This window comes from Vigna unguiculata, chromosome 8 (assembly GCF_037176805.1).
Source record: "Vigna unguiculata cultivar grain cowpea cultivar isolate G323 ecotype 2 chromosome 8, ASM3717680v1, whole genome shotgun sequence".
NCBI lineage: Eukaryota > Viridiplantae > Streptophyta > Magnoliopsida > Fabales > Fabaceae > Vigna > Vigna unguiculata.
In genome coordinates, this window is record NC_140799.1 from 12,444,597 (window position 1) to 12,471,285 (window position 26,689).

General features: G+C 35.4%; 2 pseudogenes across 1 annotated transcript; one reads left to right on the forward strand and one right to left on the reverse strand.

Annotated features, from left to right (window-relative positions):
* Positions 1 to 1,814: 1,814 nt before the first annotated feature.
* Positions 1,815 to 3,841, reverse strand: LOC114194049 (putative receptor-like protein kinase At1g11050 pseudogene; annotated as a pseudogene).
* Positions 3,842 to 12,060: 8,219 nt separating this feature from the next.
* Positions 12,061 to 26,154, forward strand: LOC114193086 (amino acid permease 3-like; annotated as a pseudogene). Its single transcript, XR_014983940.1, has 13 exons — positions 12,061 to 12,297; positions 12,467 to 12,518; positions 12,597 to 12,641; positions 13,015 to 13,222; positions 13,326 to 13,508; positions 13,930 to 14,057; positions 16,400 to 16,546; positions 16,728 to 16,961; positions 17,140 to 17,233; positions 24,671 to 24,885; positions 24,998 to 25,137; positions 25,420 to 25,664; positions 25,734 to 26,154. The product of XR_014983940.1 is annotated as an amino acid permease 3-like (transcript).
* Positions 26,155 to 26,689: the final 535 nt, after the last annotated feature.

Consider the following 26,689-nt stretch of genomic DNA (forward strand, 5'->3'; position numbering starts at 1 on the left):
GCCAATGGTGTTGTTGATCTTGTGTCGAGAGTACGAATTATGGTTCATATTGGGAACTCCACCTAGCGTTACAAATGGTGGTTCATAACAAGAAAGTCCCGCACATATATCTACGAGTTGTGGCTTATGGCAGCAAAGGACATCTTAAGGTCATCATTGTCTGAGGATGTACAACGTGGATGAACATGACGGTGGTCATGTTATCTGGAGTTGGAGGATATTGATTCTTCGATGAGTGTGTGTGCACTTTATTTTTTATCATTGAGTTATTTATGTTGTTAGCTCACCCTATTTGCTTGTGTTTGACAATGATCGTATAATTCGTTACACGGGAGCAGATGATGTTGCATGTGGAGCTGGTGAGACATAGAGCCGAAGAGGGGCTAGCATGGGGAGTTGTTTTATATAATTACTATGTTGTAAACTATCAATTATGAAAAATTATTGGATTTTATGAACATTGAGATACTTTACATACTTTGGTTTTTGAGTATTAAATAAAGTTTTGAAATTTCTCGCGTTTAGGGAAGAGTTTGAATATTAATTGTGAATTTTATTATCATATTATTTTATTTTAATTAGTAATATTTGGACATGATGTTATATTTGGTATCAGAGCTTTGATTTCAAAAAGATTTTGGGGTCTTTGGGGAGTGAGCTTGTCATGTTTCGGTTGCGAGACTGATATGTTGATATTAATTGTTAAAATTGTTTGCATAGTCATAACTCAAGTTGTTTGATGTGAATAGATGAAAAATGTGGAGCTATGGCAAACAAGAGGAAAATGAATAATGCTGGTGCGGATGAGATTGCACACACAATCCATCAGATTGTTGACGCGATGTAGCCTATTGTAATGCAATTGAGAGCTATGATTCCACCAACTCGGGTGGCGACCATGGAGGATTTCATGAGGCACAGACCGACTAAATTCACTGCCAAGGCCACTCCGGATTAGGTAGATGCGTGGCTGAGGGAGTCTAAGAAGATATTCAAGGTGATTGACTGCATAGATGCGCAGAAACTCATCTTCGTCACCTTCCTCCTGGTGACTAATGTTGAGTATTAGTGGATGAGGATGCAACAACAAATGCAGACTCGTGTAGAAGAAGTGACTTGGGCTACTTTCAGGACGAGGTTCTTGGAGGAGCACTTCCCTAACAACGCAAAACATGAGAGGGAAGTTGAGTTCCTCACACTGTAGCAAGGGAGCATGATGGTGCAGGCATATGCAGACCGAAAGCATGAGTTGCGCAAATTCCTAGTACCATTGAGGGTCAGGGAGTTCCTAGTATTGGTTGAGCAGGCCAAATCGGTGGAGTAGCTGGAAATGGGGCCCAACAAAGTGGTTAGATCGCGGAAGAACACTCTTGACACCTGGCAATAGAAGAAGCCCTACAGTCATTTGCAGTCTTCATCTAGAAAGCTGCAGTGTTATAGCTGTGGAGGAGCTCACCTTAGGAGAGATTGTCTTAAAGTCTCTGGTACCTCAATAAAGGTTACTAAAAGTTTCTCATAACAGTTTTGTAATGTTACTTTTCTATAAAAAAAAAAATGCAGAATTTATTCAGTAACATTTTAAAAATGTTACACTTTTATTAAATACATTTTTTAGTAACATTTATATAAATGTCTTTATTAAAATGTATAAATATTACATAAAATCAATAATAACATAGAGAATACGTGTGATGAAATGTTAATAAACATTATCAGTAACATTTCTCATGATTTAGTAAAATTTTTTAGTGTTACTAAACATTATATATCTAGTAGTGTATATTTTCAAATTTACGATGAATCATATCCTTGACATAAATAATTATTACACTTTAATTATCAAGTGATACAAATTGAATCTTTTCATGTCACAAATTGAAATTGTTGTATGAAAAAAAAAGAAAAAAAAACTCTCACTAAGGGTTAATTCTACGCCTAAGAAATGTTGAGTATAAACCAAATGTTATGAATAGGATGAAACATGTTGCATAGATCTTCCACTTCCTTGCAAACCATGCAACAGAGAAGATTGAAAGGACGCATGACCCAAAGGCACAGGCCTATCTGGTAATTCAGGAACATCAGTGTCACCCTCTAACATCTTAAGAGCCTCAGCAATGGTAGGTCTCAAAGCAGCCATTGCATGAGCACAAAGCATTCCCACATGAACATACCTTTCCATAACTTTCCCTGGCCCTTCTCTTATTGACTCATCAAAAATTTCCCTCATCTTTCCCGATTCTGCTAGTGTCCACACCCAATCCGTGATTGCATCAGCAGATGAATTCAAAGTATCAAGCACTTTTCTTCCACTCATGATTTCCAAAATTACAATACCAAAACTATACACATCACTTTTCTCAGTGAGTTTCCCATATAAAGCATACTCAGGTGCCACATAACCATATGTGCCAGCAACCCTTGTGGTGAGAGGACTCTGATCCTCACTACCTTGCAAGGCCAACCCAAAATCTGCCAATTTAGCATTCATTTTGGAGTCCAAAAGTATGTTTGTAGGCTTTATGTCACGATGATAAACCGGTGGTTTGATTTCATAGTGCAAATAAGCAAGCCCCTTAGCCACATCAAGGATCACGTTCTTCCTTTGTGGCCATGTTAATCCACCAACTGAAAGTTGGTAACTCAGGTTTCCATTTGGCATGAAATCATAAACCAGAAACCTCCTCTTACCTTTGAAACTATCACTTGAAATGCAACAACCACGAAGAGCAAGAAGATTCCTGTGCTTTATTTTGCTTATGATATCCACCTCATAGCAGAACTCTTCATCCCCTTTACTTTGCAAATTCAAACTCTCCTTAACACCAATCAAAGTGCCATCCGCAAGTTTCCCTTTGTACACAACCCCATCACCACCTTGACCAACCTTATTCCTCCGCGAAAATCTGTTAGTGGCACGCTCAAGCTCCGATATGTGAAACCATTTCGCACCAGTGTTCGTCAAAACACTGTTCCTCACACCGTTTTCGATTTCCCTGTGATAAACATTTTCCTTCCTTCTCCTCTCCCACTTCCTGTACATAACCACCACCACCACAAAAACAATAATAACCCCAACAGCAGCACCCAATAACGTAAAAACCACCTTCAGAACTTTTCCTCTCTTATTCGATGACCCTTTTGCCATCACTTCGCTAGAAAGTTGCACGCCCAATATGCAACCGATCGTGGTGACATCATTTGTGCCTTCTGGATTAACCACCGCTGCAGCATACAGCGATGCGAAGGAGAAACAATCCCTCTCTGTAGCATTTGGGTTATCACTAGTAAGTTGAAGAGCCACTTTCAAGCTTGCTGCTATGCAATTGTGGCAGCTAGTTTGGTCATGAAGGTCTTTGCAGAAAGTTTGCACCGGGCTAAGTCTAACCAAGTTCACCTTCTGTTCCCAATCTCGAGAAGTCACAACACCTGCACAAGTGGAAGAGTTTGTGACGAACTGAGAGGGGTCAGGGAAACAAGAAGACACCAGAGATGGGTGAATTGACAAGGTTGTGAGCTTTTCTTGGAAATCTTGTAAGCAAATGGAGGAAGTGTTTTCATTGGGAAGTTGAAAAAAAGATGTTTGTTTGAGATGTTGGGAGAGGCCTATGTGGAAGATGGTTTTGAGGGTTGAGCAACAGGGTTGTGTGTTGGTTGTGTTTGTGCAAGTTGAAGTGTTCCAGGGGAAGGTTTGAACGTAGGTGAAGTTGATTGGACAAGATGAAGGAGCAGCACCTGGTAAGAGAATGGTGATGAAGAGGAAGAGAAGGAGTAATGTGACGTGGTTTTCCATTGAGATCTATGGTGTTTAAACAATGGTTTTTGAAACATTAGATTTGAAGCGTTTTAACGTAGATATCAGAGAAACAATGTTGTACCAGTCAAACTTAGATTGCGTTGGTCAGTTCAATGGGTCTAAAGCCACTTCGAAAACTTATGTTTTGCTTTAAAAAGTCGCTTCTGGCGGTTAATTGACCGGTGGTGTGGTGTTTGGTGGTCGCATTTGACTTTGTTTTCATTGGGTAAGAGTGGTAGTTAGTCTTTTTCGTGAAATATTTTCTAAATGTATGTGTATATGTGAAAAAAAAAATGAAAATTCAAAATTAAAAACAAACAAATATGTATAATGTAATTAAAAGGGGTCAACAAATTTTAAAAGGTAACTTTAAGAAGAGTAATTTCATCACAGAATTCAAATAGTAAAAACTACTTGTCATTATTCAGCATAGAATTTGTTAGCATGTCTTATTACGGTTAATGTTTGATTTTAACGGTTTGTTTAAATTTTCTTAAACTTTTTTATAATTATTATAGTTCAGTTCCTTTGTTAACTTTTTTCTTCGCTAATACTCAACTGTGGCTGTGGGTTAACACAAACATGCATAACAGTGTGAAATGTTAGAATTAATTGACGAATTAATTCTATTAGTGACTCATTTGAAATATTATGATGGGCCCAATTGTGATTTAATAAATATAGAGACTTATTGGTTATTATTATGGGAAGTGATAATAAAATAAAATAAAGATAAAGATAAAATAAAAACCAACTTGATGGACGTTGGTATAAAAAAGGAATTGGGGTTGTCAGGCAGAAGTAAGAATATACAATCCGCAAGAAAAGAAACTGGATGAAAGAACAATCAGTGGATTTTTCATTGGTTATCCAGAAAAATCAAAGGGGTACATGTTTTACTGTCCTACCCATAGTACTAGAATCGTTGAAACTGGAAATGCTCGGTTCATTGAAAATGGCGAAACCAGTGGGAGTGAAGCTTCACGAAATATGGAGATTAAAGAAGTTAGAGTACAAGTTCCTATAACTAGTACTTCTTTATCAAGAGTTGTTGTTCCACATGTTGTAGAAACTCACAACAATCAAGAAGAACACACAAGAACACACAAGATTATGTTCTGTCTCTGGCCATAAGGTTCTTTTCACTGTAACCCATCAAGTACGTGTGAGAAGAGAAAGAAAGGCAAAGAGATAGATTGGGAAACGGTGGTTAAAGAGCACACAAGATTATAAATTGAAGAACGCATATACACAGGATCTCTCATGGATCAAGGTTAGTGCTCTATTATGATTTATCGTGTGAGAATTATAAATCTTAAAGATCCTTAATTAAGTTTTACATGTGGTATCAGAGCTTGATTGTAGGATTTATGATTCTCCTATTATGTGATGTTTCTCTTTATGATGTTTTCTCCTAATTTAATTTTATGAATGATGATATTGCTATTAAAATATTGTATCCACTGCTGCCATTTATCAGTATGCGTGCTTTACTGTGTGTGCTTTACTGTAATGGTTTTTATCTTTTTTTGGCATTGAATAAAAGAAAAGAAAAAAAAAAACCCTGTTACGTATGAAAGTGGCTGTTACTGAAAGTGTTATCTTTCATTGATTGAAATGCTGTGTGAACGTGTACGAGTTGGTTTTTTTTTTTTTTTACGTGGATTGCAAACCGCTGATTGCAAGCTTTCATGAGGTGTGCGGTTGTGAATTTAAAAGATATTTTCACTTTTACGTTTTGAGTTTTGAAATCCTATTAAGTTAATTGAATTTGAGAGCAATATTTTTATTGGTTTATGTTACCAATAAAATAAATATTAATTATTTTATTTATATAAATAATTAATAATTTTATTTTAATTTGCAATAATATTTATGTTTGTTATTGTTAAATTAAAATTAATGAGGATGTTATATAAAGTCTATAGCAATTAAATGTTTATTTATTTATTTGAAATTAAGTATGATAAATTTTGTTAGTCACCAAAGTGGCCAAAATTTTAAAGTTTATATGATTTAAAATTATTAATGTTTTTTATTTTAATTACCCATAGTATGGATGCTAAATTATGAATAATTAAATTTATGGGTTAATTAAAATTCATTAATTATAAGACATTTAAGGATCGCCCAAAGGTTGATTAATTGTTCTCATAATTAATGAACATGATTGTAGATAATTTTGTATGCGTCACTAGTTTTATTTATATACCCAAAGGTAGTAGATGATTCTAGTTGATGCATATTTTAATTATCAATAATGTTATAATGTGATTAGCATCATTATGTTTATGTTTGTGTATTAGTGGATCTCCCAAAGAAGAACATTAGTATGCATAGAATGATTGTTTATATCTGAATCTGTTTTTACGTTTAGTTTTATGACTCAAAGCATTAATGTTAGGCATGTGTTAATTGCAGTCTCTGTTCCGGTATCTTTACACGCGCTTGCTTCGTCTGTTCCAGTCTTTAATGGGTTGAATTTCCCTGACTGGAGTGAGCAAGTCCAATTTCACTTAGGTGTGTTGGATCTTGATCTAGCTCTTCTAGTTGAAAAGCCGGCTGCTATCACGGATGCTAGTAGCAATGAAGAGAAAGCCCATTACAAAGCCTGGGTAAGATCAAATAGACTTAGCTTAATGTTTATGAGAATGAGCATAGCAAGTAATATAAAGTCAGCTCTTCCCAAAACTGATGACGCAAAAGAATTTATGAAATTTGTGGAAGAGCGCTCCCAAACTGCTGATAAGTCTCTCGCTGGGACACTGATGAGTACGTTGACCACTATGAAGTTTGACGGTTCGCGTACTATGCATGAGCATGTGATCGAGATGACAAATATCGCAGCAAGACTTAAGTCTTTAGGCATGGCAGTGGATGAAGGTTTTCTCGTGCAGTTCATTCTGAACTCATTACCGTCTGAGTATGGTCCGTTCCAGATGAACTATAACACCATGAAAGACAAGTGGAATGTGCATGAATTACACAGTATGCTAGTTCAGGAGGAGACCCGACTGAAGAACTTAGGAAGCCACTCTATTCAATATGTGAAGAATCAAGGAGCTGTTGGAAAGAAAGTTGCTAAGAAACATGGAAAGGGTAAAGGACCACTGAAGATTGACGAGTCCTCAACCAAAATCCAGAAGAAAAATGACAAATGTCATTTCTGCGGGAAGTCTGGACATTTCCAGAAGGACTGCATAAAGCGTAAGGCTTGGTTCGAAAAGAAAGGTGAGCATAATGCTTATGTATGTTTTGAATCAAACTTAACTGAAGTTCCCCATAATACGTGGTGGATTGATTCTGGATGTACGACTCATGTTTCTAATGTGATGCAGGGATTTCTTACAACCCGAACCATAAACCCAAATGAGAAGTTTGTCTTCATGGGCAATAAAGAGAAAGTTCCAGTGGAAGCGGTCGGGACTTATCGTCTAATCCTCGACACTGGATATCACTTAGACCTTATGGATACTTTTTATGTACCTAGTATCACTAGGAATTTAATTTCTTTGTCTAAGCTTGATATTGCTGGATATTCTTTTAAGTTTGGGAATGGTTGTTTCAGTTTGTTTAAGCGTACTTTTATGATTGGATCTGGTACACTTTATGATGGTTTATATAAATTGAATTTGGATAATTTATATGCTGAAACTCTTATGACTTTGCATCACAATGTTGGCACTAAACGTAGTTTAGTGGATGAACAATCTGCTTACTTGTGGCATAAACGTTTGGGACATATTTCCAAAGAAAGAATGCAAAGATTAGTAAAGAATGAAATCCTTCCGGATTTAGATTTTACTGATCTGAATGTGTGTGTGGATTGTATTAAAGGCAAACAAACTAAACACACAAAGAAAGGAGCCACGAGAAGCACTCAGCTTCTTGAAATCATACACACCGATATATGTGGTCCGTTTGATGTAAATTCTTTCAATAAAGAGAAGTACTTCATCACCTTTATTGATGATTTTTCGCGTTATGGACATGTCTATTTACTGCATGAGAAATCTCAGTCAGTAAATGCCTTGGAAGTTTATATAAATGAAGTGGAAAGGCAATTAGACAGAAAGGTGAAAATCGTAAGGTCTGATAGAGGTGGTGAGTATTATGGAAGATATGATGAAAGTGGACAACACCCTGGTCCGTTTGCTAAGTTCCTTGAGAAACGTGGTATTTGTGCTCAATACACAATGCCAGGCACACCACAACAAAATGGTGTATCAGAAAGGCGTAATCGAACCTTAATGGATATGGTTAGGAGTATGTTAAGTAATTCATGTTTACTCGTATCATTGTGGATGTATGCTTTAAAGACTGCCATGTATTTGTTGAACAGGGTTCCTAGTATGTTCAAAAGACTCCTTTTGAGTTATGGACGAATAGGAAACCCAGTTTGAGACACCTGCATGTTTGGGGTTGTCAGGCAGAAGTAAGAATATACAATCCGCAAGAAAAGAAACTGGATGAAAGAACAATCAGTGGATTTTTCATTGGTTATCCAGAAAAATCAAAGGGGTACATGTTTTACTGTCCTACCCATAGTACTAGAATCGTTGAAACTGGAAATGCTCGGTTCATTGAAAATGGCGAAACCAGTGGGAGTGAAGCTTCACGAAATGTGGAGATTAAAGAAGTTAGAGTACAAGTTCCTATAACTAGTACTTCTTTATCAAGAGTTGTTGTTCCACATGTTGTAGAAACTCACAACAATCAAGAAGAACAACAAATTAATGATCCCGAGGTTAACAATGAACCAATAGTAGAACAACCACAAGAAATAGTATTAAGAAGATCTCACAGAGATAGAAAGTCTGCTATTTCGAATGATTATGTGGTTTATCTACAAGAGTCAGAAAATGACTTAAGTATTGATAATGATCCAATTTCTTTTTCAGAAGCCATTAATGGTGATAATTCTGATAAGTGGTTAGATGCCATGAAAGATGAGCTTAAATCAATGGCACATAATGACGTATGGGACCTTGTGGAATTGCCAGAAGGATGCAAGAGAGTTGGGTGTAAATGGGTCTTTAAGACTAAGCGTGACTCTCAAGGCAATATTGAACGTTACAAGGCCCGTCTTGTTGCCAAAGGTTTTACTCAAAAAGATGGCGTTGACTATAAGGAAACTTTTTCGCCTGTTTCTAAGAAAGACTCTTTTAGAATTATCATGGCATTAGTAGCTCATTATGATCTTGAGTTGCATCAAATGGATGTTAAAACTGCTTTTCTGAATGGGGATTTAGAAGAGGATGTCTATATGGACCAACCGGTGGGGTTCGCTGAAGAAGGAAAGGAGCACATGGTGTGTAAACTTAAGAGATCGATATATGGACTTAAACAAGCTTCTCGACAATGGTATCTTAAGTTCAATGATACTATTGTGTCCTTTGGATTTAAGGAAAACACCGTTGATCGGTGTATATATCTGAAGGTCAGTGGGAGTAAGTTTATATTTCTGATTCTGTATGTTGATGATATCTTGCTTGCGACGAATGATCTTGGTCTATTAAGTGAGACTAAGAGGTTTCTCTCTAATAACTTTGAAATGAAAGATATGGGTGAGGCATACTATGTGATAGGAATAGAAATATTTCGTGACAGATCACAAGGATTGTTAGGTTTGTCTTAGAATGCATATATTAATAAAGTTTTAGAGAGATTCAGAATGGATAAATGTTCAGCATCTCCTGTTCCAATACAGAAAGGAGACAAGTTTAGTCTCATGCAATGTCCAAAGAATGATTTGGAACGGAAACAGATGGAAAATATCCCTTATGCATCTGTTGTTGGGAGTTTGATGTATGCTCAAACCTGTACGAGGCCAGATATTAGCTTTGCAGTTGGTATGCTTGGTAGATACCAAAGTAATCCAGGTCTGGAGCATTGGAAAGCTGCAAAGAAAGTTTTAAGATACCTACAAGGAACAAAGAATCACATGCTTACTTATAGAAAATCTGATCACCTTGAGGTGATAGGTTATACAGATTCAGACTTTGCCGGCTGCGTGGATACAAGAAAGTCTACATTTGGTTATGTGTATCTTTTAGCCGGAGGAGCGATTTCATGGAAAAGTGCGAAGCAGTCTGTCATTGCTGCATCCACCATGGAAGCTGAATTTGTGGCATGCTTTGAGGCCACAGTTCAGGCTAATTGGTTGCGGAACTTTATTTCAGGACTTGGAGTAGTCGACAGTATTTCCAAGCCGCTGAAAATTTATTGTGATAATTCCGCAGCAGTCTTCTTTTCTAAAAACGACAAGTATTCTAAAGGTGCTAAACATATGGAATTGAAATACTTTGCCGTTAAAGAAGAAGTTCAGAAACGTAAAGTGTCAATAGAACATATTAGCACAGATCTTATGATTGCTGACCCTTTAACAAAAGGGTTACCGCCCAAATTGTATGCTGGTCATGTAAAGAATATGGGCATTATGTCTACTAGTGAATGTTAAATGTTGAATGTTAATGTTTTTAATGTTGATGTGACACTTTGAGCTCCCTAATGTATAAATTTCTGAAATCTGTGTTTTCTTCTTTATGTTTATGCATGCAAATTATGATGAAGAAAACAAATTATGTTATGTTATTACTTTGTAAAATGACATTGTGTTTGAACCCATTATGGACTTCTCGTTTTTAAGGTCATATTAAGGAGAAATGGATGATATAGTAGTACATGGAAGGGATCATGTCGATCAAATGATGTGTGACCGCCATGACTCTTATTATTTCTGTATCTTTAATTATGAATAATGATGGAACCAATTTATGCAAGGTCTTTTATTGCGCATTATGTTTATGTATTAAATCACATAATGTTATGACATTGTATGAGTCAAGTGGGAGAATGTTAGAATTAATTGACGAATTAATTCTATTAGTGACTCATTTGAAATATTATGATGGGCCCAATTGTGATTTAATAAATATAGAGACTTATTGGTTATTATTATGGGAAGTGATAATAAAATAAAATAAAGATAAAGATAAAATAAAAACCAACTTGATGGACGTTGGTATAAAAAGGAATTGAGGTTCTGTCTCTGGCCATAAGGTTCTTTTCACTGTAACCCATCAAGTACGTGTGAGAAGAGAAAGAAAGGCAAAGAGATAGATTGGGAAACGGTGGTTGAAGAGCACACAAGATTATAAATTGAAGAACGCATATTCACAGGATCTCTCATAGATCAAGGTTAGTGCTCTATTATGATTTATCGTGTGAGAATTATAAATCTTAAAGATCCTTAATTAAGTTTTACATGAAAAGTTTAAAAGCTGGAAAAAGTTGATGAGATTTGAAAGGTATGAGATCTTTGACGATAGTTTTACAAAAGGAAAAAGTTTTAAAAGTTCCTTATTTTGTATAAATCTGATACTCTAGTTGGTAAATTTTGAAATTACGATTATAATTAGCATTATACTCTCGAACTCGAATGCCAAATAAAACACTAAATATTGTTGTGAAAGAAAAAACTCAAACTAGGTCATGAATTAGCTATAAAAATGTATAAGTTATTAGAAGTCAAGAGATAAAAAATGAAATGAACAAGGGAAAAAGAGATTTTTGGATGATAGTAGTCAAATTCAATTCGTCTTTTGCATACAAATAAGATAATATTATAGCGTGCAACACAAAAATCTTTTATCAACGTTACATTAAATGATGTACCATATTTATTATTTAGTTTAAGTCTTCTGTCACGTGCAACAAATTAGTCCATAGTTTATGCAATTCTTCTTTTCCACAAATAGGAATATGCTAAATCTTGTTTCAAGTTTTATATGTTTCTTAAAGTACAACAACAAAAAACAAGTTAAACACTAGAAGAATGTTTGTATTTGGCTGTCATAAAAGAGTGACTTTAAAACACTCCATAAAATTAATATATATTCTTTTATTTATTCAATTTTTGTTGTCGAGAAAAAATACTTTCGGTCAAACCAAATTTAAAATGATAAAAAATAAAATATGAATAATAGAGTAGAGTGCCATGCTAAAAAAGTAATATTATTTTATTTATGACAGTCAAAATATTAAAGTAATAATATTAATTAAATAAATAAATTACATCAGCCTAATCCACGTTAAAAATAAAAATGAATATATCAATTATAACGTCGGTCTGACGAACGCTAATGAAACATATCATTAGAAAACATATTCAAGCGTCGGTCTGCCAACACTTTTTAAGATAAATAAAATATAAATGAATTTAAATTTGTTACCTTCCCTCTCTATTCATTTCCAAGTAGATAAGTAACTTTCCCTCATTAAACTGAATTCAGTTGTTCCTTTTTTTTCTATATTTCTTCCCTGTTCCTCGTTCTCCATCCTATCCCTATATCCCTGTTATCACAAAGCTCCCAAACCCAGTACGAAGCCTTAATATAGCTCCTCCCAAACTCAGCCGGTGTGTGAAGCCCGAATCTTCACCTCAAAATCTGAGAAGCTTAAACCCGCTGATGAGGAGGTCCAGCACTGTTTCTGTGGAGGTGGGGAACTGTTTTTGTGGAGGTCGAGCACTGTGTAACACATTTGTTTATTTTGATGCATATTTGCGTTTGAAATTGTTATTGGTTAGGGTTCTGAGATTTTGAATCGCATGCTTTCTTATTACCTCTTCCATTTCTTAACTTTCTTCTCCTATTTCATCATTCGCAGCTCTGCTTCCGAAGTTCTTGTGCCTCATCCCATCCAATGTCTCCTTCGTCGTGTAAATTTTTCTTTCCCTTTCTCTCTCTCACACTGGTTTCCTTACAGATTACTTACTTTACTTGTTCCCCTCTCTCAGGAAATACAAATGTTGCTTGTGTTCGTCATATTGGTTGTCATGGAGGTACGCACTGTTGACATCAGATTGAATTTGACCTCGATTTTTCCTTCTGCTTTTACATTTCCCTAAAATTTACTAGTTGATTGTGTGAATGAATGGTAATTGTTAACTCTAAAAATTGGCATAAAAAAATGAGGGGCTACTCAGAGGGTTGAACTTGAACAAACTCACACTTTAAAAAGTGTGAGTTTCTTTGTCTTACTGTTGGGCTGTCCATGGGATTAAATTTCCTCTATCTTTGGTTGTTCTGTTTCATGTTATATTGTCCGTGCAGCTGTTGTGAGAATGGGATTTATTTTGCTGTGGTTTTCCTCATGGAATACTTCTTATATTTTAGTTATGCTTTAGAGTTTTATAATTTCAATGCCTCTTACAGGTAAAAGCATTGTATGTAAAGAACCTTCCAGGAAACATTACTCAGGATCGTCTCAAGGAGTTGCTTGAACACTATGGAAAAATCACAAAAGTGATTGCCCCTTCTTCTAAAGCTGGCCAAGAAAAGAGCAAATACGGTTTTGTGCACTTTGCTGAAACATCAAGTGCCATGAAGGCATTGAAGAACATAGAGAAATATGAAATTGATGGTAGTTTGTTTTATTGTTTTATGATACATTCTTTCTAATATTTTAAAAATAGTGGACTAGACTATTACGAATGGTAAGCGTTGTTTTCTTTGGGGATGAACAGGACAAACATTGGAGTGTTCACTAGCGAAGCCACAAACTGATCAGAACTCATCTGGGGCAGCAAATCAACAAAAGTCAGCCTCACTTCCCACTTATTCAGCTCATGTTGGTTATAGTATGGGTTGGTGGTGCTTATGGTGCTATAGGTGCAGGGTATGGTTGGAGAGACTAGAAAGTTTAAGAGGTAAATATTTCCATTGAAATAGCCAATTTAATATGCATTGAGATCACAACCATCAAGCAGAAGAAAAGGATAAAAATAAAAAACCGAACTGTATTCTCATTCAACGTTTGTGAAGTGATAGAAGTTGATGTTGCATAACTAATTTTGAAAATTTAAATTATTTAAGGAACTTTATCCTAAATTGTTGATAGGTTAATTTTGCATGTTTCATGTGTCCTAGGAATCTTGAAATTTTAAATTTAAATATTAAAATACCTTTACTCAATTTTTATAGTTTAATTTTTCTAGTCTAATATGATAAAAGTGATAATATGTTGCTGCCATAATATGGCTAAAATATTGGTGTAATGGAACTGTGCACTCGGCAAAGTTGTAGTCTTAACTTTATAACTTCCTGATTTTGGTGAACTTTTTTCATCAGACTATCGTCAATCATGGTGCTCTCCAGGCTTGTTGGGCTTGTTAACACATAATCATACGAAAAACATCAAGAAAGAAACTTACTGGACCATATTGAACATTACAGATGGAAACAGAGAACAAATACAAGTAAGCCAGTAAATCCCAATTGCTTTTTTATTTGATTTAAATCCTTTTTTCTAATCAAACAGGCTATTGAAATTTCTTTTATCATTTATCCTTTTCTTTTAACTTTGACAAAGTTTGTTAGCATGTTTTATTACGGTTAATGTTTGATTTTAACGGGTTGTTTAAATTTTTTTAAACTGTTTTTTTTAATTGCTATAGTTCGGTTCCTTTGTTAACTTTTTTCTCCGCTAATACTCAACTGTTAGCTGTGGGTTAACACAAATTTGAACATGAATAATAGTGTGAAAAGTTTAAAAGCTAGAAAAAATTTATGAGATTTGAAAGGTATAAGATGTTTGACGATAGCTTTATAAAGGAAGAAGTTTTAAAAATTCCTTATTTTGTATGAATCTGATACTCTAGTTGGTAAATTTTGAATTTACGAGTATTAGCTGTATACTCTCGAACTCGAATTCCAAATAAAACACTAAATATTGCTGTAAAAGAAAAAACTCAAAACTAGGTCATGGATTAGCTATAAGAATGTATAAGTTAGTTATTAGAAGCACAAGGATAAAATATACGCTTATAAGTGATCTAATTATCTGAATATTTATAATCTAATTGTTATTTGGTGCTTTGATTTAAAATTTATAGAATTATCATTTCTTTTTAAATAATACATACTTAGAAGCATAATTTAGTCTTAGTAAACATTTAGAAAATAAAATTATCAAATAAAAATGACTTTTAGTTTAGAATAAAACAAATATATTTTCGATATTTAATATTTCTTAACAAATATCGTTAAAATACAACACTACTTCATTTGACTTTGGTCAACCCCTACGTTTTGACAAACGTTATGTGCAAATGAAATCACATTGGACAAAAGCTAGGTCAACATCAAACTTTTGTTTAAAATACAAGAGAAGAATATGCGGGGAGAGAAAGTGAGAAAGTTACATGCCAAACAGAGTAGCTTCATTTTTGTTAGAGAGAGATTGAACTAAAACCATGTAGCGACTTAGTGGATATGTGAATCAACTCTTCACTGGAGTTGACAAATCTAGCGGTGATTTTCCAAACTCTATTTTTTTTTTTGTCATATGAAATAACAATCTATATCAATGTCTGCAAATGAAGAATTCAAAAACGGTATTTTACAGCAAAATTATCATTCTCTTCTTTCTTAGTTGGAATAAAAGGAGCACAAACCACAAATGTAGACCATTCAAGCGAGAGACCAACAATGACCGAAGTGTTATTTTTCTTTTCAATTTTTTTTTATTTAAAAAAAAAAATCAATCAAGCAGAGAGCGTGTCACGTGTTAAAGTCAATGTTTTATATTCAAATTGATTCTTATATTTGTTATTTTTATTTAATTTAATCTCAATTTTGTTTAAAATAGAACAATTTTGTCCCTTCTCGAATTAAAACAAAATTTATTTATTTATTATATAAATGTTATAATGATATTTTTATTAAAATTCATATTTTTATTAAATATTTTGGTTATAATTAGTTTAAAATTAGAATGAAAAATTGTAAGAATGAAGACTAATTTTAAAATTTTAGGTGTTAGTTGTCATCCTTAAAATTTTCGTTGTAATTTTAAACTAATTATAACTTTAAACAATAAATATTTAATAAAAATGTGAATTTTAATAAAAATATCATTCTAAGTTTTATATAAAAATTAAATTTGGTATTAATTTTGAAAGGGACAAAAATGTTCAACTTTAAACAAATTTGGATTAAATTGAACAAAATAACAAATATAGGGACCAAATTAAATATAAAATATCAACTTTGATATGTGACATGATGTTAGATTTCCATGTAGACATTTTTTAAAAAATTTAAAAAAAATACAAAATGACAAGAGAGTCACGGTTCATTATATTTAATTATTCAAACCGCGTTAAAAAAGAAGAAGTTAAAAAGAGAAGACTAAATTTACAAAAATTGGGACTTGATTGAAATAATATTAGGACAAAAATTGAACAAAAATAGAGAAAAAAAGAAATATTTTAACCAGAAAAAAGTAACTTGAAAGTTAATTGATAATCAATTAAGAAAAAAAAAAAGAAAGAAAGAGAGATATCATTCTCCTTGGCAACATTGTGTTAAGCCATCCAAAGAAACTTGAATTAGTGTTTTTTTTTTTCTTTGTCTTGTGCTGTATCAGTGACCCCTATTGTCTTCAATCAAATAGTAGACCATTTTCAAACAAAATCCAACAACACTTAAGTATAAATAGGACTGGCTAATTGAGAGTCACTTAACTGATTATAATCATACATAACAATCCTACTGAATAGTGAGCACAATCTGAGGCTGCATATATTGGACTCTATAGCCAAACTTGGGTTGGTGTCTCTCTCAAAGCATGATGTTGGAAAAAGGTGCAAGTAGAACTTATGAAGATGCATTCGAAGCCTCCAATGGCACGATTCAACTAGCAGGTTCCAATGCTTTGATGATGATGGTCGTCTCAAAAGAACTGGTAAGTAATCAAATATCCTCCAAAGTCCAAGTATTTGAAGTTCATCAATTTCACTTCATGTCATCTAATTGTTATTTTTAAATAACTCGTTTTTTTTGTCTCTAAAACAAACAAAACAAATTGTTTTGGTTATTGGTAAGTAGTCATTTCAAACACACCGACTTTGAGCTTCATAAGACAGGAACTGTTTGGACTGCAAGTGCCCACATAATAACTGCTGTTATTGGTTCTGGAGTGTTATCTCTGGCTTGGGCTATTGCTCAGCTTGGTTGGATTGCTGGTCCTGCTACAATGATTCTGTTCTCTGTGGTCACTTATTACACCTCACTTCTTCTAGCTGCTTGTTACCGTACTGGAGACTAAGTTATTGGCAAAAGAAACTACACTTACATGGATGTTGTTCGATCCCATCTAGGTATGCATGCTACCCAACTCAATTATGGTACCATTTGTAATGTCTTTTTTCATAGCATTTCCGGAAAAAGTATAAATTAAAACTAGTTTATATCAAAGTTGGCAGATCAATTCAAGGTCTCGACTTTCTTGTTCATATTCATGCTTTTACTGAAGAAAAACATTCTTGGGTTTTGAAGGTAGAATGAATGCTAAGTTGTGTGCATGGGTTCAGTATGCGAACCTTTTTGGAGTGGCAATAGGGTACACCATTGCAGCTTCCATAAGCATGATGTGAGTTTTGAATGATGCAAGTGTTGTTGTGTGGATCAAAGTGTAAGAACAAATGTGTTGATTGATGTTTTCAGTTGTAACAAACTTGTACAATATTCCTTTTGAACAAACTTGCAATCTTGCACTTGCATTTTGTACGTTTTGTTATGTTGTACGTTTTGTTATTTTGTCCTTTCTGTTTCGTTATGTTATTTTGTCCTTTCTGCTATTAGAATTCTAGAATAGAAGGGGCTGTATTTAGGATACTGATTGTATATAAATATTGGATGATCTTTTATTAAATGCACACCTTTTGATTATTGCCAAACACTGTCACCTTTTATCATCTTTCATTATATGGTATCAAAGCTCCCTCTTGGAGCTCTGCTTATTCCTTCCAAATGTCTTCTACTCCTCCTGCCAGTACAAAGAACTCTAATGAAGCCACTGATCCTACCATGAACCCATCCAGTCCCTTCTTCATTCATCCTAGTGAAGGACCCTCCTCTGTCTCCATAACCCCTGTCCTTGATGGCACAAACTATCTGTCCTAGTCACGTGCCATTAAAATGGCTTTAATCTCAAAAAATAAGATGGCTTTCTTGTTAGGCACCATTCCTATTCCTAAGGTTGAAGAACCTCTTTATTCTGCTTGGGAAAGGTGCAATACCCTTGTCATGTCGTGGTTACTCAACTCGGTTACTCCTTCCATCACCCAAAGCGCTATTTTCTTCGAGTGTGCCATAGACATTTGGAATGACCTTTGCGAATGTTTTTCGCAAGGCGATCTCCTAAGAATCGCAGAGCTCCAGGAAGAAATATATGGACTTTCTCAAGGAACTCGTTCTGTCTCTGAGTTTTACACCACATTGAATACCTCTAGGAAGAACTCGATAACTACAGACCCTTTTCTTCTTGCTTGTGTCTTGCCAAAACTTACCACCAACAGGATTTCATAATTCGATTCCTCAAAGGTCTGGATGAACGCTTCTCTGTTGTGCGTTCCCAAATCCTTTTGATGGATCCTCTTCCCGCTATCAACCGCATCTTCTCCATGGTTGTCCAACAGGAACGACAACTCACTTTGTCTTCACCTACTGAACCCAACGCCTTTGTGAATGTAACTAATCACTCTTTCTCCGGCAAAGGGCGTAGCTTTGGTCCTCCTTCCGCTGTCAAAGGGGCCTCTACCAAGAAATGCTCCTATTGTCATCGTCCTGGACACACCATTGACGTGTGTTAGGGAAAGCATGGCTATCCCCCTGGTCATCCTCGATACCCAGGAAGGCCAAAGTTCAACCGCGATGCCTTTAGCTCTTCCTCCTCCATTAACAATGCAGCTGTGATTGAACCGACTGAGGGAGGCAACGGTTCCGAGAAGGAGGGAGGCCCCATCACTTTGACTCAGGCCCAATATCAAACCCTAATGTCTTTGCTCCAACCACAACAACAAAAAAATGCTTCTGATGTAACTGGGCCCAACTCTCTCGTTCAGCCCAATAGAGTGAATCTCATCAACACTCCAAATGATCAAAAAAATTGAGTTTAATGGTACCTCCTTTATTTCTTGCACTAACACACACCATACCTCTTACACCATTCACAATGTTCCCTAGATCATAGTTTCAGGAGCAACAAATCATGTTGCATCTTCTCTAAATTATTTTTCAAATTATTCTAACATTAAACCTGTACAAATAAGTTTACCTGATAAGTCCATTGTTAGTGCCCACATATCTGGAACAGTCATTTTTTCTCACGAATTTATCATTCACAATGTTTTGTTTGTTCCGGTTTTTCATTTTAATCTTTTATCCATATCCAAACTCATACTGACTCATAAATATATTCTCATCTTTCATGATTTTTTTTTGCACCATCCAGGACAAGCGTACGTTAGGGATGATTGGTTTGGCTAATCTTCAACAAGGTCTATATCATCTGCAAGTCAACAAAGAAGCCAAGGTTCTTTCAACAACCAAACCTTCCATTAATGAAAGTGCTACCAATACCATCTCAAACTCCAACCTTTGGCATTATAGATTAGGACATCTCTCGGGAAACCGATTAAATATGTTATGTGAACAATTCCCTTTTATTCCAAAACATATTAATGAAAATTGTGACATTTGTCATTTTGCAAAACAAAGAAAATTGCCTTATTGCCTTAGTGATAGTAGAACTTCAAAAAAATTTGATCAGGTGCACATAGACATTTGGGGACCTTTTTCTAAGGCCTTCATTCATGGTGAAAAATATTTTTTAACTATCTTGGATGATTTTAGTAGATATGCTTGGATTGTCTTATTGAAATCAAAATCCGAAGTGAAAATTTATGTTCAAAATTTTATTTCTTTAATTGAAAATCAATTTGATTCAAAAATAAAATGTATACGGATGGATAATGGTCAAAAAAATTTTCTTAAAGATTTTTTTGCTTCAAAAGAGATTATACATCACACCAGTTGTGTTTATACCCCTCAACAAAACGGGCGTGTTGAGAGAAAACACCAACATATTCGTAATGTGGCATGTGCTCTCATGTTTCAATCTCAATTGCCCAATAAAACATGCAGTTTATCTTATTAACCGTATACCTTCACTAGTTACAAAGAAACAAACTCCTTACGAACTTTTGCATAACCAAAAACTTGATTTTTCCATGCTTAAAGTTTTTGGTTCTTTATGTTATGCAACCACTGGGCCCAAACAAAAATTTGATTCTAGGTCTAGAAAAGGAGTTTTTCTCGGCTATCAGTTTGGCACAAAAGGCTATATTATTTTAGACTTACAAAATAAAGACATTTTTGTCTCTAGAGATGTTATCTTCTATGAGTCCCATTTTCCTTTTAATAACAAACTCGAGGCCCAAGAAAAAGAAAAGTTATTTCCTCCACAAACAAAGACCTTCCATGACATTGATCCTCTCCAACTTACACCTCACCACAATAATTTTACACCTCAGGACCAACATCCATCACAGACTCCCATTTTACCTCAAACCTTATCTTCCCCAACAACCTCATCCTCTCCACAAATTTCGCCATCAACTTCTCCATCCCAGTCAATCTCGCCACATATCTCTTCCTCACCTCATCCAAACCCTATTCCTTTCATACCAAGACGAACCACTCGTAGCTCTAAACCCAATGTTTGACTTGCAGATTTTGTTTGCTACAACCTAGAGACCAAACCAAATCAATCATCGTCAACGTGCATGTATCCTATCCAATCTGTTCTTTCTTCCATTAATGAGTTTGAGCGTCATTATGTCATGAACCTAACTTCTGAGATTGAGCCCCTAAACTATCAAGAAGCAATTTTGAAGTCGTGTTGGAAAGAAGTCATGAAGGATGAAATTGAGGCTTTAAAGCTGAACAAAACTTGGGAGATTGTGGAAACTCCTAAGAATGTCAAGCCCATAGGATGTAGATGGGTTTACAAAATCAAAAGGAAACCAAATGGGAGTGTGGAGCGATATAAGGCAAGGCTTGTTGCGAAAGGATTCTCTCAAGTTGAAGGGATAGACTTCTTTGAGACTTTTTCTCCAATGGTTAAAATGACCACCTTACGAGTTATCCTTGCCCTAGCTTCCATAAACAATTGGAAATTGCAGCAACTGGATGTTAGTAATGCCTTTTTACATGGTGACTTGTCCGAGGAGGTTTACATGAAGATTCCTCAAGGTCTATATGGGTATAAATCCTTACAGTGTTGCAAGCTCAAGAAATCTGATATCGCTGTCGTAGTGAACAAAATAGTTAGGGTTAAGATAACCCTGAGTCGTCTCACAACGAATACGGAATTGATCTCAAATATTTGATTCTTAAAAATGCAATTAAAACTAACAACTATAAAAATAGGGGGTTTTGATATGCAAAGAAAATGACACGGAAGATTGTAAACACAATAATAGTAAATAGGTCAATTCCACTACTTTTTCTAAATAAGATTCTTCATTGGTTATCTAGAGTATATTGTTAAATTAATTATTGTTGTTGATTTACAAATCAATCAATGTAAAGACTCAATTCATTTGTTGGCATTTCACTTTTAATCAAAGTACAGTCTCAATTAAAAGTGAGAATTGTTAGATTGTCCATAGTAAATTCAATCAAAGTACAGTCTCAATTAATTTTACTATGCCTAATCAGGTCTATTCCTTTGTTTCTTCATCAAATAGAAAACTTAATTAATCAAAGTAAAGTCTTGACTAATTTTAGTTAAAGTAATTACCTCTAATAAAAGTAAAGTCTCAATTATTGGCAAAAACTTATTTAATCAAATGAAAGTTTCTAAATAAAATCAAAGTAAAGTCTCAATTTAATTTAAAAACCTTTTAACTCATATGATTAGCATGCATGTAGATGAATCATTATTTTCTATTCGATTAAGAAGCAAAGGACATAAATAAACAAAAACCACAACAATAATCAAAATAACAAACACATAAATTCATCTAACCTCAGAATCCAGTTAAGAAATTACAGTGGAATCAACGATGAAGGAAAGAAAATAAAAGAAAAGAGAGAATGAGAGATGTGATGGATGACGGTGTTTGCCAAAATTAGAGAGTTCTAAGTTGTTTAAGTTGTCAGTCGTTTCTGCTCCCTTAAGTCTCTTTATATAGGCTTTAACTGGACTTTAGGCTTTATATGTCAGTTGCTAAAATCTTTTATTTTTATTTAATTAATTAGCAACTTAATTCCTATCTAATTTCCAATTCTGCCCCTCTTATTTAACCATTTTTGCAGTTTTGATCAAAGTTGACTGCTGACTTTGACCAGTTGACCAGTTAGACTGTTCAATAGCAGGCTGACACGTGGCAGAGTGCACTCTCTTTCCAAACTAGGGTTTCTGCCTCCATGGTTTCTTCTTTGGCTGCGCGGCCGTGACTGGTTTTCTTCTCCGACGAAGGCGCGGTGGTCGGATTCGCTAGCGTGGTGGCTCGCGTTGCTGCTACAGGTGGTGCGGTCTGGATTCTGGTTGCTCTCCGTGCCAATGATGATGCGATGCAGGTTTGTGTTGGTGGAAGGCGCAACGAATTCTGGTTGCAGATCCAGATGCTGCTGCGTTTCCATGTGTGGTGCAATTGCTCGTGGTGGTGCTCGGAGAAGATGGAAAATGGTTCAGATGCAGATCCGACGAGTGCAGATCTGTGAAGGTTCGATCATGGCTGTGGTTACGTGATGGTCGTGCTGCTGCAGCGTGGATCTGTTCGAAGGTGGCTCGCTGTGTGCACAAATGGTTCGCATTCTCCTCTCTGCCATGGATGTGTGTTGCAGGAACGTGGCGGAGTTGCGGTGGTGATGTTCAACGTCAGCCGCAAGAATGGAGAATGGTATGGAGGCGCGCTGCAGTGATGATGGAGAACGCTGCTATGTGCTCGCGAGAAAGATGGAAGCTTCCATGGTTCTCGACGTTTCTGCTGAATTCTCCGGCGAGTTGCAGGCACGGAGGATGGTGGTGGCACGGCTGACAGCGAGGTCCGTGAATGGTGGCCGGCGGCTGCCATGGTGATGGTAGGAGAGGAGGAAAATTAGGGTTAGGGTTTCATGTGTGAGATGGAGGAGATGATGACGTGGCAAGATCTAACTGGTCAATTTGGTGAGTGGAAGATTATGACACGTGGCTTGTTATGGTTGGCTAATTTTAAAAGGTGGGGATTGCCACATGGCATGATCTGGTTGAGTGGAGTTTAATGGTAGGAGGGGTGCAACTTAGTAAAAACTAGGGGTGCAGAACAGGTTTTTGGTGGTCCACTTTAGAAGGAGTGTGCAAATAAGATCTAGGGGTGCATTTAGCTCCTGATTTATTCTTTTCCAAAATTTCCTGATTTTGGACTTATTTTGTAACTTTGAATATTTCAAATCCACACTATCAATGACCAAAAATAAATTCCAGCTGCATTAACAAACGTTAGAATATCCAATAATATTTTATGCAACTAAAATTAATTTTTACGCCACTTTTACCAAACTTACTCAATAAATCCAATAATCACAAATCCTAATTAAATCAATCTTTAAGCATAGAAAATTCAATTAAATCCCCAAATTTAAATATTAAATGAAGGCAAAAGTTTGAACTCATCAAAATCTCTCTATGGCCTAAAATAAGCAAGTCGGAAATGGTATGAGAAACTCTCTAACCTTCTTCTCTCATCTGGTTATTCGCAATCACATGCCGATCACAGTTTGTTTATCAAGCATGAAAAAGGGGAATTTACTGGTTTATTGATATACGTTGATGATATTGTTTTAACTGGCAACTCTTCCACTGAAATAACAAAGCTCAAGCATATACTTCAATCCAATTTTCGAATTAATGATTTGGGGGAACTCAAATATTTTCTGGGATTAGAAGTAAGCAGGTCTGATGATGGCATCTTTGTATCTCAACGAAAATACTGCCTTGAGTTGCTTTCAGATTCAGGATTATTGGTTGTAAACCGAGTTCCACTCCTATGGATAGTTCTCTTCGTTTAAAGCAAGATAATTCGAGTGAATTACTTGATGATCCCCTCTCCTATAGGCGCCTTGTTGGTCGTTTGATTTACCTTACAACGACTCGTCCAGACATCGTTTTTGCGACTCAGCAATTAAGTCAGTTCATGGCAAATCCTACAAAGTCTCATTTAGGTGCTGCAATAAGAGTTCTTAAATACTTGAAAGGCTGTCCAACCAAGGGGCTCTACTTCAAACGGAATTCTCCTATCCACCTAATTGGTTTTAGTGATGCCGATTGGGCAACTTGCGTCTTCACACGCCGATCAGTCACAGGTTATTGTTTCTTCATAGGGAACTCTTTAATTTCTTGGAAAACCAAAAAACAGAATACTGTGTCGCGTTCTTCCTCCGAAGCAAAATATAGAGCCCTTGCTACTAGTACCTACGAGTTGCAATGGTTAACTTACCTTCTCCATGATCTCAAAATCCAGTGTTCTAAGTCAGCAACACTTTATTGTGATAATCAATGTGCTTTACACATTGCTGCAAATCCAGTCTTTCATGAAAGAACGAAACACTTGGAGATAGATTGCCATTTGGTTCGAGAAAAGGTACAAGCAGGATTAATGAAACTTCTTCCAGTTCCATCATCTCGGCAACTTGCTGATATCTTCACTAAAGCTCTTCCCCCTCGGCTATTCCATGCAAACTTGTCCAAGCTAGAAATGGTTGATACTCCTCTCCAGCTTGCGGGAGGCTAACAAACTTGTACAATATTCATTTTGTAACAAACTTGCAATCTTGCACATGCATTTTGTACATTTTGTTATTTTGTACGTTCTGTTATTTTGTCCTTTCTGCTATTAGAATTCTAGAATAAAAGGGGTTGTATTTAGGATACTGACTGTATATAAATATTGGATGATCTTTTATTAAATGAACACCTTTTGATTATTGCCAAACACTGTCACCTTTTATCATCTTTCGTTATAGGTTGTTCATGAAACAGGACAGTTAAAAGGTCTAATTGTTATCATAACAGCGGAGAAAAAGATCCATGCAAAATCAACAGCAATTTTTACACGATTTCATTTGGAATTGCCGAAATTATTTTATCCCAAATTCCAGAATTCAACGAGATATGGTGGCTCTCTATTGTGGCTGCTGTTATGTCTTTCACATACTCTATAATTGGACTTGGTCTTGGAATTGCTAAAGTTGTAGGTATGTTTCTATTCATGTGATGTTATAGAAAATTGTCATTTACTACATCATTATCAGTTGAGGATTGTACTATTACAGGGTAGAAATTTGACTTGAGTTGTGCTTGTAACAGGAAACAGAATGGTTAAAGGAAGCTTAACTAGTTTAAGTATTAGTGCTGTTTTAGAAAGCCAAAAAATTTGGAGGAGCTTCCAAGCTCTTGGTAACATAGCCTTTGCCTACTCCTACTCAATGGTCCTTATGGATATTCAGGTACATCTACTTTTTCTGAATTTTATTACATTCATATGAACTTCACTGTTCAAAACATAGTTTCTTAGGTATAACTTGTATGGTTTCAATCAGCATTGAAACTTTACATCAACAATTTGTGTGATTCTAAATGTGAACATTTATTATATGGATTCTTGAAATGAAGCTCTAATTTTGATATAAGAAATAACTCAGTAGTATCTAAAGATTAGTTTCAATGTTTTTTTCCATATTGTAAGTTGAAGTCTAAACTAAACTAAAACCGAGGTTGTTATGAAACAGGACACAATCAAATCACCTCCTGAAGAGTCAAAGACAATGTCGAAGGCTACTTCGGTGAGTGTTTTAGTGATGACCATTTTCTATCTGCTATGTGGTGGCTTTGGCTATGCAGCTTTTGGAGATGAAAGCCCTGGAAACCTGCTCACTGGTTTTGGCTTCTATAACCCATATTGGCTCCTTGACATAGCCAATGTTGTCATTGTTGTCCACCTTCTTGGTTCATACCAAGGTTACTGCCAACCCTTGTTCAAATTTATTGAAAACAACGCAGCACGAAAATTCCCATAGTGATTTTATGACGAAGGAATTTGAAGTACCAATCCCTTGTTCAAATTTATTGAAAACAACGCAGCACAAAAATTCCCAGAGAGTGATTTTACGGTGAAGGAATTTGAAGTACCAATCCCTGGTTGCAAACCCTTGAAGCTGAACCTCTTCAGGTTGGTTTGGAGGACAAGTTTTGTGATATGATGTACTGTGATAGCAATGGTGCTACCATTCTTCAATGACATTGTGGGGCTTATTGGTGCCATTGCATATTGGCCACTCACCGTGTATTTCCCAGTGGAGATGTATATTGTTCAAACTAAATTACCAAAATGGAGCACAAAATGGATATGCCTGCAGATGCTTAGTGCTGCATGCTTCGTCTTGACAATGGTAGCTGCAGTAGGTTCCATTGCTGGAGTTGTTGATGATCTTAAAGTTTACAAGCCATTCATGACCAATTACTAGTTGACTGCCATTTATCTGTTAACATCATTGTTAGAGATTTCATCAGCAATTTTCGAAAAAGAGGTGACTTTTTGCTAATTTGAAATCTATAGGGAGTGATCTTGTTTATTCCTGAGTGTTCATGTCGTGTAATTTGTTCTGCTTCCTAATTTCCAAATAAAAAAAACAGAGTGCCAGATACATAAGCTTTCAAATTATAGGTTTTCTGGATTTATATTTCCTAATATCCAGTTTCTTTTATTTTTATTTACTGAAATAACCTACTTTTGAATTAATTTACGAAGTTAACCAAATCTTCTAAAGATAAGAAATCTGTAACATCCCAATTTTAGCAGTTTAAAGCTAATAAAAATAGGGAGTTTCATCATGGTTCCAAAACAGATAATCTAGTGTACACAATATATTAATACAACCTTACAAAAGATATGACTATAAAAATATATCACTTATACACTGAAACTAAACTAATAAACTCTATACTTAAACTAACCATTGCTAAAGCTCTCATTGGAAACCTCCTCATCAACCTAAAACG